Genomic DNA, 17,946 nt, shown 5'->3' with positions numbered 1-17,946 from the left:
CTGTCGCCCTGATTCTTGAGTTTTCTTAAGCCTTCTGAATTTACATTCTATTAGGAAACTTTCCCACACAGTTTCTGTAAATAATGTATTGTTTTGCATTCCTCCATGGGGGTGGAGAGACTTGATGTACTAGTGCTTTGTCCAATGTCTTTGGAGAGGTGGCCCGTTCACTCTCCAATCCACTGTCACCTTTGGAGAAGTATAAAAGTTGGAGTCAGAAAATAAACGCTCTCTTTTTTGCCTTGCAAGGTAGCAATTGGCTCGCGTTTGCTTTCTCGTGTCCTATAGCGACATCTGGTGACCGCCGAAGTGTATTGCAGCTTAGGCTGGGAACTTGGTGAGGTTTTTTCTGTTTGTTTAGAGCGTTGTCTATTGCTGGTTTTTTTTGGTAATGGAGAGCTTTGAGGGCATTAGGGAGGAGTCTGTGGCTTTGGACGTTTGGAGGGAGGTGCTGAAGCGGAAACGCGTTCCCTTTTATTGGGATGATTTTGAGAGGCTTTTTTTATGGGCAAGGGAGCAGGGATTCTTTCCCAATCTTGCTGAGGCCCTTTCCTGGGAGAATTGGTCTCCCGTGGGAGATCGCCTCCTGGATGCCCTGCTTGATAATCGTTTTGAAGATGTTGGGCCACTGATGATGCTGTTTAAGAGGCTGGATGCCATTTGGCAGGGGTCTGAGGTTGGCAGTTCTCGGGCTTCTCTGGGGGACCTATCTGTCTTGGATGCGGATGCTGGGGAAGCCGAGTCTCTGTACAGTTGCCCTGATTCCCCTAGCCCCGGGGGGAGTGAGCCGGAAGGTGGCTCCTCCTCTGGTGTGGCTCGGGCTCCCAGGCCACTGACTTCAGGCATCCGGTCGGTGGAGCCGGTTCGGCCGCCTCGCCCTGCCCCGCGCCGCAGGCGTAGTGGGCTGGGCGGGAAAGCACTTTCTCTTTGTGCCTTCCCGGCGCTCGGGGGTGAACGGGGGCCCGTGGATCAGCCCCCGCCTCGGATTGCGTCTGACTCGGTGACGGTGAATTGCCCGAACTGTGGTGTTACATTTCCCCTGGGGAAGACACAGGCGCATTCGCCTGGTCCGGTCTCGGGCTCATCTTCTGAGGAGGAACCCGCTCCGATCCCTGAGCCTGCGCGGCCTGCCGGGCATGCGCAGGCGGTGGGGGCCGCCAAAGGCGGGGCCTTGGTCACTGTTCCATCGGACCCCGCCCCGGCAGGCGGGCAGCCCGCCCCGTCCCGCCTGATGGGGGCGGTGCCCACCGGGAGGCTGCGCGGCGCGGGTCCGACGCTCCTTGGGGGCGTGCCGGACTCCCTTGTGTCGTCCCGCGGTGACGTGTCTCCGCGCGCCGCGTCTCCCTCTTCGCCCCGTCCTTCCCCCGTCCCGGGGGATGGGAGCGCTGCGCTGGGGTTGCGGTCTGCGCCTCCGCCTGCGCCCGCCGCGGTGCCTTCTGCTGATACTGCAGACGGCACCGCTGGGGCGCCGGCTGGTTCGGTTCCGCCTTCCCCGCCTGCCGCGGGGGCCGGGACTGTGGCACAGCGGGGCGCTGGGGTGTTCACCTTTAGCGCGACTGCTGACGCGGCCGGCGGGAGACCGGTGACTCCCCGTGGCCGCGGATCCTCCCAGTCGACCTTGTGGACCCTCCCTGCCTGCCAGGTGACCGTGCGTCCGAAGGACCACGGGCGGTTTTGGCAGGAGGTCCTGGATAAGGCTGAGGAGATGTGCGACTTCGGCCCCTCGCGGAGCCTGCCGGATCAAGGGGAAAGCTCCTCTGGCTCTGCTGATGCTGCGGGGGGCGTGGTGTCCGGTGATGTTGCACCGCCTCGCAGCCCAGGGGCTGCCAGTGTCCCGGAGGCTACGGGACACGATACAGTGGATAATGCAGCCTTACCAGGAGGTCCTCAGGCTTTCCCTGTGCTTAGGGGTGTTACTCATAACACTCATGAGCCTTTTTCATTTAAGGTGTTGAAGGAAATCCAAGACACCGTTGCACAGTATGGTGTTGGGTCTGCTGAGGTTATGCAGACGATCCGATTACTTGCTGCTAACCTGCTGACGCCTTTCGATATTCGTTCTGTGGCTCAGGCTCTTTTTGACCCTGTGGAATTTGACGTGTTTGAGGACAAGTGGGCCGCTTTAGTGGCCGGTGCAGTACGGAAGAATGCTACGCGGGGGCAGCAGGATCCCAGACGTGTAGCTACCGCTGACATGTTGATGGGCACAGGTAATTATGTTGATCCTCAGGGGCAGGCGGGATACAATCCTCTCGTGCTTGAGCAGTGCAGGACGTTAGGCTTAGCAGCTGTGATCCAGGCCTTAGAAATGGCTGCCCCGATGGAACCCTTTCTGACTGTTGTTCAAAGGGCCGATGAGTCATTCATGCACTTTGCATCGAGGTTGACTGCCTCGGTGGAGCGGCAGGTGGTAGAACCTGAGCTAAGGCGAATGGTCCTTGCGAGATTTGCTAGGATCCACTGCAACGCAGAATGCAAGAGAATCATACAGGCTCTTCCTGAAGGGGCTACACTTTCACAGATGGCAGCGGCCTGTGCAGACCTAGGCCCCTCGGTTCGGAAGGCGGATGCTTGGGCTGCTGCTGCGCAGCCGGTCTGGGCAGCACCGCAGGGCTGGCAGCAGCCCCGGGGTGCTGCTCAGGCGAGCACCAAACGGGGGAAGAAAGCACAGAAAGGAAAATTTCCCTCGTATGTTTGTGGCCGGTGTGGAAGGCCAGGCCATCCTGCAGAGGTTTGCAAGGCGACGGTTCATGTTAATGGCCAAGCACTCCCGGGCCCGGGAAACGGGAAGCGGAGCGCGAAGGGGGGGCGCGCTCAGACACAAGTTCCTCTCCAGACCCCAGAGCCCATGGAGGTCTGCTCGGCCAGCTTGTCGCCAGCACCCGCGGGTCAGCAGGTGTGGATGTCTGCACAGCAGCAACAGTCGTGTTAGACTCTTGCAAGGTGCACAAGGTTCCCCTGGACGCCTTTGGTCCCTTGGGTGAAGGCATGAGCGCCTTCCTCATGGGGAGGTCTAGTGCCACCCTTCAGGGCGTCATTGTGCACCTGGGTCTCATTGATGCAGACTTCACAGGGCAGATTTGTGCAATGGTTTCCACACCCACACCCCCTGTTACGATCCCAAAAGGGACACGGCTTGCTCAACTTGTGCCTTTTAAGTCTTCTGTGCGCAGGACGACTGACCGGTTGCGAGGTGATGGCGGTTTTGGATCCACTGGGCCGCCTCAAGTTCACTGGACTGCTGTCCTGACCAAAGACCGTCCCGAGATGCTGTGTACCCTCTCCATCCCTGATGCAACACCGTCAGAGATCTGCCTGCGCGGGCTCCTTGACAGCGGCGCTGATGTCACGGTTCTCTCCCTTGCCGCCTGGCCTCCGGACTGGCCCCTGGATCCAGCGGAGACGTCTGTTGCGGGCCTGGGGGGAACAGCACGGTGTTATGTGAGCCAACGGCCTGTGCTGGTCACAAACCCAGAGGGACAGACGGCCTGGATTAGGCCTTATGTTACTTCTTCTCCTGCTAACCTCTGGGGGAGGGATGTTCTATCTGCGTGGGGGGTGCGCATTGGGACGGGTTTTTGATGGGGGCCACTGCAGCGAAGGGCGCAGAGTGTCCTACGCCTCCTATACGGTGGCTGGTGGATACACCTGTTTGGGAAAACCAGTGGCCCCTCCCTCAAGATAAACTGATCGCCCTTCGGAAATTGGTGCAGGAGCAGCTGGACCAGGGTCGTCTGGAGCCTTCTAACAGTCCCTGGAACACCCCTGTTTTCTGCATCAAAAAGAAGTCTGGGAAATGGAGGTTGTTACAGGACCTCCGGAAGGTCAATGCTGTCATGGAAGGCATGGGAACATTGCAGGCGGGCATGCCATCGCCTACCATGCTTCCTGCAGGCTGGCCGATCTTCATCGTGGATTTGAAGGATTGTTTCTTTACAATTCCTTTGCATCCCGATGACAGACCGAAATTTGCCTTCACGGTGCCAGCAATTGACAATGATGAGCCTGCACAGCGATATCAATGGAAAGTTCTGCCACAGGGGATGCGCAATTCCCCGGTCATATGCCAATGGTATGTGGCCCGTGCCTTGTCTGGAGTTCGCAAGCAGTTTCCTGATGCACGTCTGTATCATTATATGGACGACATCTTGGTGGCTGCGTCCACTCAGGATGAGCTGCTGAGGATTCAGCCTCGGTTGCTCGATGCTTTGCATGCTCATGGGCTGCAGGTGGCTCCAGAAAAGGTTCAACAGCAACCTCCTTGGAAGTATTTGGGGGTCAAAATTCTGGAACGGACAATCCAACACCAGGAGGTGCAATTTGCACACTCGGTGAAGACACTGAATGATGTTCAAAAACTGATGGGTGTCATCACCTGGTTACGTCCATACTTGGGACTAACCGATGCACAACTGTCTCCTGTGTATGATCTGTTGAAAGGAGACTCTGATTTAAAATCACCTCGCACATTGACCCCTGAGGCACGTCAGGTGCTGGAGGAGGTTCAGCAGGCTGTTTCTGCCCGTCAGGTTTATCGCATTGATCTTTCCGTTGATGTCGCTGTGTTCGTTACCACTCCAGATTCGCATCCCACAGGTATCATTGGTCAATGGAGTGACAAATGGTCCGATCCCTTGCACATCTTGGAATGGGTTTTCCTGCCCCATCAGCCGCAGAAGACGGCAACGACATTGGCTGAGTTGATTGCTCGGTTGATAATGAAATGCCGGCAACGGTGTTTGCAATTGATGGGTGCGGATCCTGCAAAGATCATACTCCCGATATCCCGGGAGGACTTTGACTGGAGCTTTGCACACTGTGTGTCCCTGCAATGTGCTCTAGAAAACTTTTCAGGGCAGATCACTTATCATTTGCCCAGCCACAAGCTACTGCAGGTGGCAAAATCTATGCAGATCTCTTTGCGGCCCAAAAATAGTCAGGAACCTGTGCAAGGACCCACCGTCTTTACTGACGGTTCGGGGAAAACAGGAAAGGCCATTGTTACTTGGAAGGACGGATCTGAGTGGAAGGTTCTGAAAGGTCATCAGGATGGGTCGGCCCAAGTGGTTGAGTTGAGGGCCGCTGTTATGGCATTTGAGAGATTTTCCCAGGAACCTTTCAATTTGGTCACGGATTCTGCCTATGTGGCTGATATCGCACAGCGGTTGGGTCACTCAGTTTTGAAGGAGGTCAGTAACCCTGCCTTGTTTCATTTACTGAGGACCTTGTGGTGTGCTATTCAGGCCCGGGTTCATCCGTTTTACGTTCTGCATGTGAGAAGTCACACCAATTTACCAGGGTTTGTAGCAGAAGGTAACGCGAGGGCTGACAAGTTGGCTAATCCGGCGTGGGTAGCACCCCAGCCTGATACACTCGCACAGGCCAAGGCATCACATGGGTTTTTCCATCAGAATGCACATACTCTGCAGAAGCAGTTTCAGCTAACGCCAACAGAGGCTCGTAGCATTGTTGAGTCCTGTGACGACTGCCATGCACTTGCTCCGCCTTTACCAGCAGGGGTAAACCCTAGAGGCCTTAGGGCCTTGGAGCTTTGGCAGACTGATGTCACCCAGATTGCCGAGTTTGGCCGGCTCAAGTATGTGCATGTCACGGTGGACACGTTCTCCTCTGCGATGTGGGCTTCCGCTCACACTGGAGAAAAGGCTCGTGATGTCATTGCCCACTGGAGGCAGGCCTTTGCCGTTCTAGGCATACCTTCTGCTGTGAAAACTGACAATGGTCCTGCTTATGCATCGCAGCAGGTGCGGCAGTTCCTACAGTTGTGGGGTGTGTCACACAAGTTTGGTATCCCCCATTCTCCAACCGGCCAAGCTATTGTAGAACGCGCTCATGGTACTCTGAAGCGGGTTCTTCAAAAACAAAAACGGGGAATGCAGGGTGAGACCCCGCACAGTCGGTTGGAGAAAGCATTGTACACCATCAATCATCTTACAGTGCAGCAGAATTCAAACAACCCTGTCATTTTAAATCATCATCTCTCATTGCAAGCTGCAGACGAGGCACATCAGCCTCGAGCAAAAGTTCGAGTGCGGAATTTAGTCACTAAACAATGGGAAGGTCCCTATGACCTTATCGCTTCGGGGCGCGGGTATGCTTGTGTATCCACAGATACTGGGGTACACTGGGTACCTTCAAGGTGTGTTCGTCCTGATCTGCAACCGCAGAGACAGAATCTGACAAACGGGCAACATAGAAGCCGTGACCAAACTGAAAGTCATCAAATGGATGGATCATCGAGTGATGACTCAGTTGAAGATGACGGTGGGTGATCACTCTGATGATTCCTCCACGAACAGACACTGAACCTTATTCATTTTTCCTTTTCTTTTAAACTAAAAAGGGTGAGATGTCGCCCTGATTCTTGAGTTTTCTTAAGCCTTCTGAATTTACATTCTATTAGGAAACTTTCCCACACAGTTTCTGTAAATAATGTATTGTTTTGCATTCCTCCATGGGGGTGGAGAGACTTGATGTACTAGTGCTTTGTCCAATGTCTTTGGAGAGGTGGCCCGTTCACTCTCCAATCCACTGTCACCTTTGGAGAAGTATAAAAGTTGGAGTCAGAAAATAAACGCTCTCTTTTTTGCCTTGCAAGGTAGCAATTGGCTCGCGTTTGCTTTCTCGTGTCCTATAGCGACAATAACCTTGAACAACAAATGAGGAAAAGCCTGAGTTCAGATTTAAAGCAAAGAATTACAGCAGTTATTAGTAAGAGGGTAACTTCTATCTCAAGATATGCAATTACATGCAATAATCAAATGTATCAATACAGACTGCAGCTAATTCAAAGTTACAAAAAGAGCAAAATGTCTTTGGGGGGGAAAAGGTGTGTAAATAGGTCAGTGAAGTGAGACTACATACTTAGACCAGCAAGCTTTGTCTTTGCTTCAATATCAACAATTCTACTGCTTTTTGCAGGTAACAAAAGGAAAATAAACTCATTTCTTCTGACCATCTTTCAACAGATTTCTACAAAACCTGGAAAGACAACTGAACAACAAATTAAAGCTCCTTTCAACACTTTCATCTTCCTCAGAAAGACAAATTAAGGTACTTAGGCCTAAGCCTCTTATGAAACTGCTGAAGCTGCATAGAAAACTAATTGGCTGACTGCGATTTGCATATGAATATTAAATATTAATAAGGTTAATGTTTTGTGAGGTTAAATCAGGAGTGACTATATAGCAACTATCAAAGCGCTTTGTCCAGAAACAAGGCACAATGTAGGACTCAGAGGACTCAGTGTCCATCCCAAACCAGCTTAAGGTGGCCTTTCTCCCGAATTCTCATCACAGCTTGAAATACAGCACAGATCCTGTGTGCCAGCTGCCTGAGTGCCTGGGAGTCTGTCCCACTCTTGGCACATTACTCACAGAGACAGGTTCCAAGCCTATTCATTCCCCTTCATGGAAATATTTTGCTTATCCTTACAGGGCTGTCTTGGCACTCACTAAGGACTCTTAAGGGTCGACAATCCAGTCTCATGTTAAAAATACTTAGTGAGTTACACACAGCACTTGACCACTTAATTAGTCCAAAAGTAGCATTTCCACAGCAAACCCAGAGCATTTCACTGGCTTATGTGTGTTCAAGATCACTTTCTGTGCTGGGAGGGAAGACATTTCTAGAGAAGCACATCAGTCACGGGAGGACTTGGTGCATCAGCAGAAGAGGATGGGCTGTAGACTGCTTCAGTAATCTGGCCTGAATTCTGACAGCAAGTGTGTGCTTTACTGCTAACTCAGGCTTAAAGATGTCTAAAATAGGATTTACATCCAAAGTTCTGGCTAATTGTGCCATGAAAAGCATCCCTTAAAGGCAATCAGTAAAAGGATTGAATCTCATAACACAGGCTAATCTGTTTTCTATTTCTCTCCTTCTCCTCCAGGGTGACCAGGCAGCAGATGCAGGGATTTTCCAGAAAACCTGCAATGCTCCAGATCCTGCTTCCTGCCAGAAGGTCATTCCCATGGAAGTGATGACTTCTAAACCTCTCACATCGAGTCAAATGCCACCAGGCTGTCATGCTGTGCCCCACCAGGAGTACCAGGATCTGTGTGGTAAAAAGGGGACTGCAGCAGCAGCAGGGCATGAGATAAACTGTCATTGCTGAGCAACATCCATGACAGCTTTTAACAGTGCACGCCTTTCCTTTCCCAAAGAGTTCTGACACCTGAACTGATGATATGGTAGCAAGTAAGTGACCCAATAAATCTGACAGCCATCTGCACAGACAATTTAAGAAAAAGCTTGTATTATTGCCAGGGTGAACACAGCAATGCAGAGTTTTCTTCATCCTTCCTTCAACTAGGAAAAAAACTAGGGGTTTTGAAGTGTTAAAGATGTCAGAATTTAGTTTGAGAGGTGAAAATCTCTTCCTGACAGTACTCTTTTGCCTAAAAATTGGCATAAATGAACATGCCATTTTAAAAGGCTGTGTTTTCTAATGTAAAAGAAAACTAAACCATACAAATAAGTCAGTCATTTGAAGAGCAAAGTCAGACAATACTTACTGGAACACATTTTCCTTTCCATCCAGTCTTGCCCCAGGGCATACCAAGAAGTCTCATTGCTCCCTACAGCTCCCTGAGGAGGGGAAGAGGAGAGGGAGGTGCTGACCTCTTCTCTCTGGGACCCAGTGATAGAATATATGGAAATAGTTCAGAGCTGCACCAGGGGAGGTTTGGACTAGACATAAGGAAACATTTCTTTGCTGAGAGCATTGTCAAATCCTGGAACAGGCTTTCTAGAAAAAAGATCGATGCCCCAAGCCTTATTAGAAAGTGTTAGAAAGAACTTGCACAGTGCCCTCAATAATATGCTTTTATGTGGTCAGCACTGAACTGGTCAGGCAGCTGGACAAGGTAGTCCTTGTAAGTGCCTTGCAACTGAAATTTCTATTCTATTCTATTCTATTCTATTCTATTCTATTCTATTCTATTCTATTCTATTCTATTCTATTCTATTCTATTCTATTCTATTCTATTCTATTCTATTCATCATGCTATGCTATTCTGATTGGACATTATCCACCCTGGTCCTTGGGATATACTTCAAAAGCCCCCTCTGTTCTCTGAAGGAGAACTTTATTTACTTTCAAATTCAACTGCTACTGGAATACTCACAAAAGAGGTAATATCCACAGAAATCTTTCAGGAAATAAGCTACTGAGAATTTGTTCAATCCTTTTAACCTGCACTAAGTATTTGCTTTCTTTTTCTCTTTCCCCATGGCCACACCACACTGGTAGAAATCAGAAGCTGGCAAGTGCAAATGCACAACTGGGCACCTACTTGAAAAATCTATTGATTTTTGAATATCAATATGGGAAGGGAAGGGAAGGGAAGGGAAGGGAAGGGAAGGGAAGGGAAGGGAAGGGAAGGGAAGGGAAGGGAAGGGAAGGGAAGGGAAGGGAAGGGAAGGGAAGGGAAGGGAAGGGAAGGGAAGGGAAGGGAAGGGAAGGGAAGGGAAGGGAAGGGAAGGGAAGGGAAGGGAAGGGAAGGGAAGGGAAGGGAAGGGAAGGGAAGGGAAGGGAAGGGAAGGGAAGGGAAGGGAAGGGAAGGGAAGGGAAGGGAAGGGAAGGGAAGGGAAGGGAAGGGAAGGGAAGGGAAGGGAAGGGAAGGGAAGGGAAGGGAAGGGAAGGGAAGGGAAGGGAAGGGAAGGGAAGGGAAGGGAAGGGAAGGGAAGGGAAGGGAAGGGAAGGGAAGGGAAGGGAAGGGAAGGGAAGGGAAGGGAAGGGAAGGGAAGGGAAGGGAAGGGAAGGGAAGGGAAGGGAAGGGAAGGGAAGGGAAGGGAAGGGAAGGGAAGGGAAGGGAAGGGAAGGGAAGGGAAGGGAAGGGAAGGGAAGGGAAGGGATGGGAATGTCTTCAAAAAATGGAAATTACTCTTGGGGACAGTATTTAGTGAGAAAGTCATCAGAAACCATAAAAGACCCACTATCAAGAGCTTTGTTCATATGTGGCAAAGTGTTCTTACAATGTGCTGACTCAAAGGTGTGTTGGGATTTTATACTTGTTTGAGACTGAATGACTGAATAAGAGCTGTGGAGACGCAGCATGCAGAGAAGTCCCTGGTACAAAGATGTAGCTTTGTGAAGTGAGTAAAGGTGTGGCACTGGGAAGGATGGACAAGGACACCTTTCCTCTTGAACCATTGCTTTCTTTGCAGATCCCTTCCATATGAAGAATCACTACATCCCTCATAGCTACAAGATCTGGTGACCTCTTCCATCATGGGAACAAGAAGGAAAAGGATTGCACTATTAAGAAGGCATCTATCACCCCTAAGTTGGCATGTATATGTAGCACAGCAAGTGAAGATCCCAACTTTAGTACCTGGAGTGACAGGAAATCCATGACAACACAATGCAAAAATTTCTATCTAGAAAAAAACTCAGAAAAGTGCAAGTGAGAACTGTAGACAAAGAGGGGTGTTGAACAAATTGGTATTTTGTGAACTGTTACTGGAATTTTTGCTTTATTTCATGGGACGTTATGAAAGCTAAGGTAGACCAGCTTGAGAGACGTTGTATGGCAGGATAAAGGAAGAACACTACTTAAAGGACTACAGATACGTTTTTCGGCAAAAAGGGAAGGGAACTAACTTTGATTTTGTAAAAATGAGACCCTGTTATGCAGATATTTAGTCAGAGGAAACTCAAAAAGTTTGTAGTTATTGATGTTATTAATAATAAAAGAAGCTGGCTCCAGTCCATATCCTGGGACTAGAAAAGCACATGCTGTGAATTGTGATGCCCCAGTTAAGGAATTAGGTGCATAATGTTTAACACAGTGATGTTGTGATGCATCTATTGCTTCACAAGTGCATTGAAGAATAATGGTCACGTTGCCTGTTAGCCACTAGGCCAAAGTTATTTATGTAAAATTAACTGAGTCCTTTGATAACACCAATGAGTTGCATGTGTGAAGGGATGCTGGGTCATTTAAATGGAGGAAAGAACTTGCTTGAGAATTGGTTTCATAGGAATGAGGAAAAAGACTGTAAAAATAGCTAGAAGAAAGAAGGACATCTTAGGAATGACTAGATAAGTAGTAGCTCTGGAGACCAGGCATCCCAGGACTTTGAGGGAATTGGAGGAAGAAGCTCTTGGGGAAAGCAGGGTAGATACTGAGATGGAAGAACTCTGTCAGAACACAACATCAAGAAGCAGAAAAAGGGTTTCTGAAGCTTGAGAGAGAAAAAAAAGCCCAATGTCTGATCAAGGGAGATCATGGCCAGAAATGGAGAGGCTATGAAATGGCTATGAAACCCAGGATCTTGAAAAGGACCTAATGGATCTGACCGTAGGGTACATCCATAAGCAGAACAGGATAGATCTTCCCACCCTCTTCTAACATTAGCTGTGTTATACTCCTGAGAAATTAGCAAGTACAGTTTTCCACTGTAAGCAGAGAAATTAAATGACTTCCCAAGGCAAGTGTCTGACAATAGAGCAGGGACTCAGGAACTGCAGGTTCTGTGTCCTGTGATCAGTTGAACTAATTATTTGCTTTCTCAGGCAATTATTGCAGAGGGGAAAAAGAATCAAATCTCTAATCACTCAGCTAAATTTTGTTCCAAATTCTTTATCTGCTTAAAAAAAAAGATTAAATGCAATAGGAGAAGGTAGAGATGGAAATACAGGAGGAAAAGAGATCAATATTTGGCATAATCAATTCTATAGATTTTGTATCAAGCAAAATGATTTTGAAATAGAACTGACAGCAACTTTTTTTCTTGTCTGGTCAGCACCCAAGTCTCAATTCTTTGTACACGTCAGTAATAATGTAATGAGCATCCCATACTACATAAAGACAGCCAGAACATCTTTCAGTAGAGCTGAATGCCAATCTTTTACTCCAGAGAAGCATGTTCTTACATTTAAAACTACTGCTTCTCTAGTTCATTTGAAAACTGAGGTGTCTTTGTGGCTCCTAAATTACTGTGGGACAGATGGAGTCAGGCATCTTGTCAAGAGCTTAATGGGTGAATAGAAAAAGTAAGGCAAAGAGCTAGGATCTAGCCTTAACATGTTCAGAAGATTCAAACAGCTTGTAAAGGATAGCGGGGAAAAAATTAGTCATCTAAACATGCTATATAGATCATTGTCATCAACCTTTCCAGAATCCTTTAACAGATAGTTATGAAGCAAAAATAATTCTAAAACAAATTAGAGATAACAGATGAATACATGTAAGTGTTAATTATGATGGCAATAACATTTTCTTAACCCTCAAAAATATTGCTGCTTTAAAAATATGCTAAAATTTTCTTATTTTTACTGATTTAGGAAAGCATGAGGGTTGGAATTTTTTTCTGAGAAAAAAATTACTCTAGTTCCTTTAAGGAGTCTGAAAGGGAAATAATTATATAGAGTGTATTTATGGTATACTAGAAACTCCAGTTTTAACCAAAACTCAAAATAACAGAAGCAGAAGTGGAAGAACTTATTTTGTTTACCAATGGAATGGAATGTACCTGAAGGAAAGCTGGAGCTGGATGTATGTGCCCCCTCCTGTTACACTCCCTGCAGCACTACCATGCTATCCCACACCACCCTCACAGTCTTCCTGTGACATGAAAAATACCATGTCTGGACACTCTAGAGAGCCTGGGGAATAAATACACTGCACTAATCCTTCTCCAATTTGTCATTGATTAAACATCTACACAAAACGACTGCCTGATTTAAAAGTTAACAGCAGTTTTAAGTTTTAAGAAATAGTTCTGCAATACACAGCTGTGCACAGCTGCTCATGGAAGGACAAATTGAAGGAAAATTGTTTTATCTGTACACATCAATGGTGTGTATATATATATATATATATATATATATATATATAAAAAAATAGCAGAAAAAACATGTGTTATGATATATCTGCAGAAAAAGTGCTTACATGTGATCAGTAAGCCTGCAGGAATGAAGACTGCACAAGGGAACCATCAACCAACAGAACAACCAAGGTGGCATCAGGAATATTTTCCTCAAGATAGTGAATTGTAGCAATCAGTTAAGTGAAGTTAGGACTGTGTTTCTGTACGCGTGTTTGTAATATTCCCAGGAAGACAAAAAACAAGTGTCTTCAAGCAATCTATAATTGCCCATATAAGAGCCATTTTCCAGGTCTGAGCCCTCTAAGAAGCTGACAGAAAAAGATCCCATAGAACACAAATCCTACAGAATCCCCATAAGAACAATAAAAAAATATTAATTCAGAGGACATGAAAAAAAGCTGAAAATTCTTAGGGTGATGTGCTTGCTTCTGGTTATCTATAATATTATAGAATATACTAATATAATACAATTGAAAATACATTTACTTTATTAGTATATAATATATTTTGTCCTAAAAAGTGCAACAGGTGCCAGTCTTACCATAGTATAGATAGTCTGTACCAAAGTACAAATATTTCATCATCATGTTCAGGTCTGTAAAATGAAAACCCCATGTCTGGTTTGCCTGTCTTAGTGCCACTGTGTGCATCCAGAGGCGTAGAAATCCCCAGAAACTGCAACCAGAGACTGCAATTAGCTTCATTAGCAATTGGAGGGAAGGGGCAGAGAGGTCTTTTTGTGTATTGAGCACAATGAGGCTAAGCCAGACAAAATTTGGTGCAAGCTCTTTCAGTACTGCTTGCTAAATTCCTCCTACACAAAATATTAATTCTTGAAATTGGAGAATGGCCGGACTCTTGCTTTAGGGAGTGACCTGAGTGACAAGCAAAGTGGCTGCTGAAGGTGACATTGCCTTGAAGGTGAATGAGACTTGCCCTCTAATAGCAGAGAAAAAACATGATATATTGCTTATTTTGCTTTCCCAGCATCGGGGAGTATTTGACCTCATCAGCTTCCCAGAGACAATGCCAGGCATCTTATTGGCCTCACTCTCAAAAAAGATGAAACCACATCCCACTTCTGCACCATGTCCCAAATCACCACCTAAGCTCAGCATCTTTGCGTGGCTCAGTCTCTTCACAACAGGAAATATGGTAAGAAGCATTATCAACAGGAAAGAGGATCACAGGCTTTAAAGCATGATTAAACAGGATAACAATTCCTCAAAGATACTAGATTGCATGAATATTCATCAGTGATTACACCCAGTGTAAACTCAGATTCACATAAATTATAATGAAAAGGCAGCTAGCCAGTGACTGTCTACCTTTTCTTGAGACAGAAAATCAACCATCTTTACATAATGGAAATTCAAAGATGAGCAAGAGTAAAGAAAATTTAGGAAAAAATTCAGGAAGCACCTGCAAGATAAAGGTGGAATGCACTTGGCAATCCTGGCAGATCTGCTGGGCATGACCAAGTTTTCAAAATTGAACCAACCATGACAATGATGACCAACACAAGGGTATTATTCCTAAAAATTACTTCTTCAACAATAGTTTTCACTGAGGTGGTTTATAGAATTCAGTTTCCTATGTGCTTTCTTTCCAACTACGCCCCCAAAAATACTATGTCTCCTTTCAGCTATCTCTCCATACTTCCCTGATTTTTCACAGTTCATTAAACACTGTTGCAACACCAAATCTTATTTGTGGTTCTTTAATTGTCATGAGACTCCATTTTAATCTATTATCCTTCTGAATATAACTTTTATTTTATTTTCAGATATTCTAAGGTTCTAAAGTGGAGGGAAAGAAAAGCAAGCAATTAATGACTCCCACAAGCTCATACTACTTAGGCATAATTTAGACTAAGCATTGGAGTCGTGAACCCCAGGCTTCTATTCTTGGTTCAAGTAGTTGCTTGTTCTGACTTCAGGGAAGCTAAAGCTACTGTTCCCTGTCTTTGAAACAGATATTTCCTTTATGCCTTTATTTATCCCTGGAGGTTTGAAAGGACTTACCATTCAGCATCAAACTTTGTTACAATTATTCATGTTCTACTTTGACTGCCAAAGCAGTCAACAAACTAGCAGTGAGGAGAGGTGGTTTAGCTCCAGAACTAGGGGGGACTGGACGTGAGCTCAGGGCTAAAGGAGATGTATGGGTGTGACTGTGGATCCACGCTTGTTTAACACGCACAGTTGTGTGCTGGTGTAAGTAGATGCTTAGCACAGACTTCAAGACAGGAAAAGAAAGACAAGGTAGAGTGACTGAACTCATCCTAAGCATTTATTGAATAGACTTGAATTGTATAGGCTGGAAAGAACATTCATAATCTTGGTTACTTTTTACATCTCGCTGTTCAGTGCTTGAATTTTATTCTTCATATAAATTTTCACTATAATACTCTTTTGGTGTGCTGATATATTTCAAGAAATGGTATCAAAGTGCACAGAAAATTCAAGGGAAAAGGGCACAACAGTTCTGACTTGTAAATTTTTATGTTCTACTGGTCTGGAGAAATTAATTGTCTATAATCGTATTCAAAGTGCAATCCATTGGGCAATTGTTATTGCAGACACTGTGGATTTTACATGGACAAAATACTGTGTCAATACAGTTCCACTCAGAAACAAAGAGAACTCACATAAGAAATTAAAATCTATATAGGGATGTATGTTGTAATGGCAACATTACTCATTTACATTGCTCCACTGAGATTCATTGCAAATTCCTACAATCAACTTACTGTAGCTGATGCCAAGAGGTCCTAAGTACGTTGAGACTATTACATGTGCAGTTTTCTGTTTAGAAGTAAAACTAGTTACCATCTAACATGTAGTAAATGTACAGCTACAATACATACATTGACTGATTTGGTTTATCTCTTCTAATTCAAATGTACTGCCTGCTTTTTTAAGCTTGCCATAGCTGCTGGAAGAGGGACCATTTCTATGGACAGAGATGGTATCACTACATAATTACATTAAAACATCCTTTTACTACTTCACAGCATTTGTTGATTTTATGTCACTGCTGCTCAGTTATCATGCAGAGATGTTGCACTGTGATGGATAAACTGCAAAGTAATGTCAGGATATCGTTACTGCAGCCTCATCATTTCACTAAATTAATTTCATTCTGTAGAGCCTCTATTTTTTCTTATCAGATAACAAGAAGGATTTCTTTGTCCCTCTCTTGGTGTGGGAGGGAGTGTCTCCAGGTGATCTGCTCCATTCCCTGATTATTCTCCCTAACAATAGGAATTTATCAGAGAGGCATAAATTTGCAAGCACCACAGGGGACATGATGTTATGCCTGTTCTCTCTCTCTTTCAGAATTCAGATACAAAGGGAGGTGTAAGCAGATCTGGGAAGGCTGAGAAAGATATAAATGAAAGGGTGTATTCCTCTATATGAGATAAGAGTCACAGGCAACACTGGGATCTTACTGAATTCTGTAGGACTTCTATGCACAAATAAAATGCCTTCACAACCTCAGGCATGTTCATTCGAGCGTGCTGAAGTCAGTCTAGACAAATTCAAAGAACATTTACTAGGAGGAAAAGGACAAGAAGCAAGCAGCCTGCCCTACACACTGTTAGGTCTCAAGTGGCCTTGTGGCTGAGCAGCCACTCTCCTTCTTCCCCTGCTATATCAGTGCTGAACTCACTTATGAAGAACTATTATGTCCAAAGGAATGCCGATAATTCACCATAGTGGGTCAAGCTTTGTGTACGTTTAAACTCAAGGCACTGGTGCAATTTTTATGAGCTTCCAAGGACTTTACTGAGTGAAAAAGTGAACCCAGTTCACCTCTTCTAATTGTCTCCTCACATCCCTATTTTCTGTACCATTATGTGAGCAGTGCACTGTTGTATGTGAATATCAGCAACAAATTGCACTGATTTGCAGTGTCAGTAAGTTCACAGAAAATTAATATGGACCTTTAATCTTCACTACATTCTACATCTTAATGTAAAATTAGGATTTATAAGATGCATTCATTGCTGTAAAATGAATTAAATAATTGACACTTATCTCTAATATTTGTTTTTTTATAAACTGATATAAACATATATATATTTAATGTTTGACATATAAATGAATATTTGTCTCACAATTAATGTTATTTACATCAAAAAGGAACTGCTGGAAATGGTCTCAAAACAAGGTGTTGCAATCTGAAATCTCGATAGCTACCACTGCTACAAAAAGGTAGTGAAAGGCCAAAAGCATAAGAAAGAGGTACGTGTAAGATGACTTGCAGCTAAGTATGCCTTAAAAGACTGAAGTCTGGCCTAAACCAAAATTCAGCAGCAGCTTAAAACAACCAGATTTTAAGCCTACTGGCTTAAAGGTTACCCTTGCAACCGGACTCAGAGAGAATTAGTCTCAAACAACCAATCTAAAGGAATTAACTAAGGAAAGCAGCAAAACTGTTACTATCTGACTTCTCTGACACCAAAAGAACAAAGACCCAACTGAACAGACACACAGGGACTTTGACTTCCACAGCTACCACTCTTCTGGAGGCAAAGATTCCCAAATCCTGCCAAGATGGAACACTTGCAGCTTGCATCCTTGTGAAGAAAACATCAGACATAAACTATATTTTTTTTAAGGTGGTAATGTCTCAGAAGTCAGTTATGAACACAATACAGAAACAACCAAGCAGTCCCAAAGCTATGGCCACAGAAGTAGAATACAAGATGAAAACACTGTCATGTCTCTCCTCCCCAGTGAAACATTGCAGATATGGATGGGTTGGAACAAAGTGATAACCTATAGACAGCAGCAAATGAGGATGAATGAAGCAGCTAATTTAGGTACAAATACTTACATTAAGAAGACATCACAAAGAGACTGAACAAGAGGAACATCAGTATCCTGATCAAGAGATATACTGGGAGACAATAAGCAGGAATATGTCAATAGAGGGCAGAATTAGAGGATCACTGCAAGAGAGAATGCAAAGAGGGTTTTTTTTTCACTCTCGGTATTTACAAAACCTCACCCCAAAAAACATCAGCTCACCAAATTGTGATATCAGCAATGTAGTAGATTCCAAAATATTGATGAGACATGA

At 45.3% G+C, this 17,946-nt stretch overlaps 1 protein-coding gene and 1 long non-coding RNA gene across 32 annotated transcripts in view; both read right to left on the bottom strand.

The window, feature by feature from the left end:
* The window catches only part of LOC140685286 (uncharacterized), a 40,199-nt gene extending 32,141 nt beyond the window's left edge, over positions 1-8,058 (bottom strand). Inside the window, exon 1 of the long non-coding RNA XR_012058667.1 lies at positions 6,666-8,058. This is a non-coding gene — a long non-coding RNA (uncharacterized lncRNA). The remainder of the gene's footprint in view (positions 1-6,665) is intronic.
* Positions 1-17,946, bottom strand: part of DLG2 (discs large MAGUK scaffold protein 2) — a 988,777-nt gene that overhangs the window by 683,874 nt on the left and 286,957 nt on the right. The gene's annotated exons all lie outside the window — the stretch shown is intronic.

The sequence above is a fragment of the Taeniopygia guttata genome, chromosome 1 (assembly GCF_048771995.1).
Source record: "Taeniopygia guttata chromosome 1, bTaeGut7.mat, whole genome shotgun sequence".
Taxonomy (NCBI): Eukaryota; Metazoa; Chordata; class Aves; order Passeriformes; family Estrildidae; genus Taeniopygia; species Taeniopygia guttata.
Note: the sequence above shows the minus strand (reverse complement) of the source record. Positions and strands in the feature narration are given on the sequence as shown.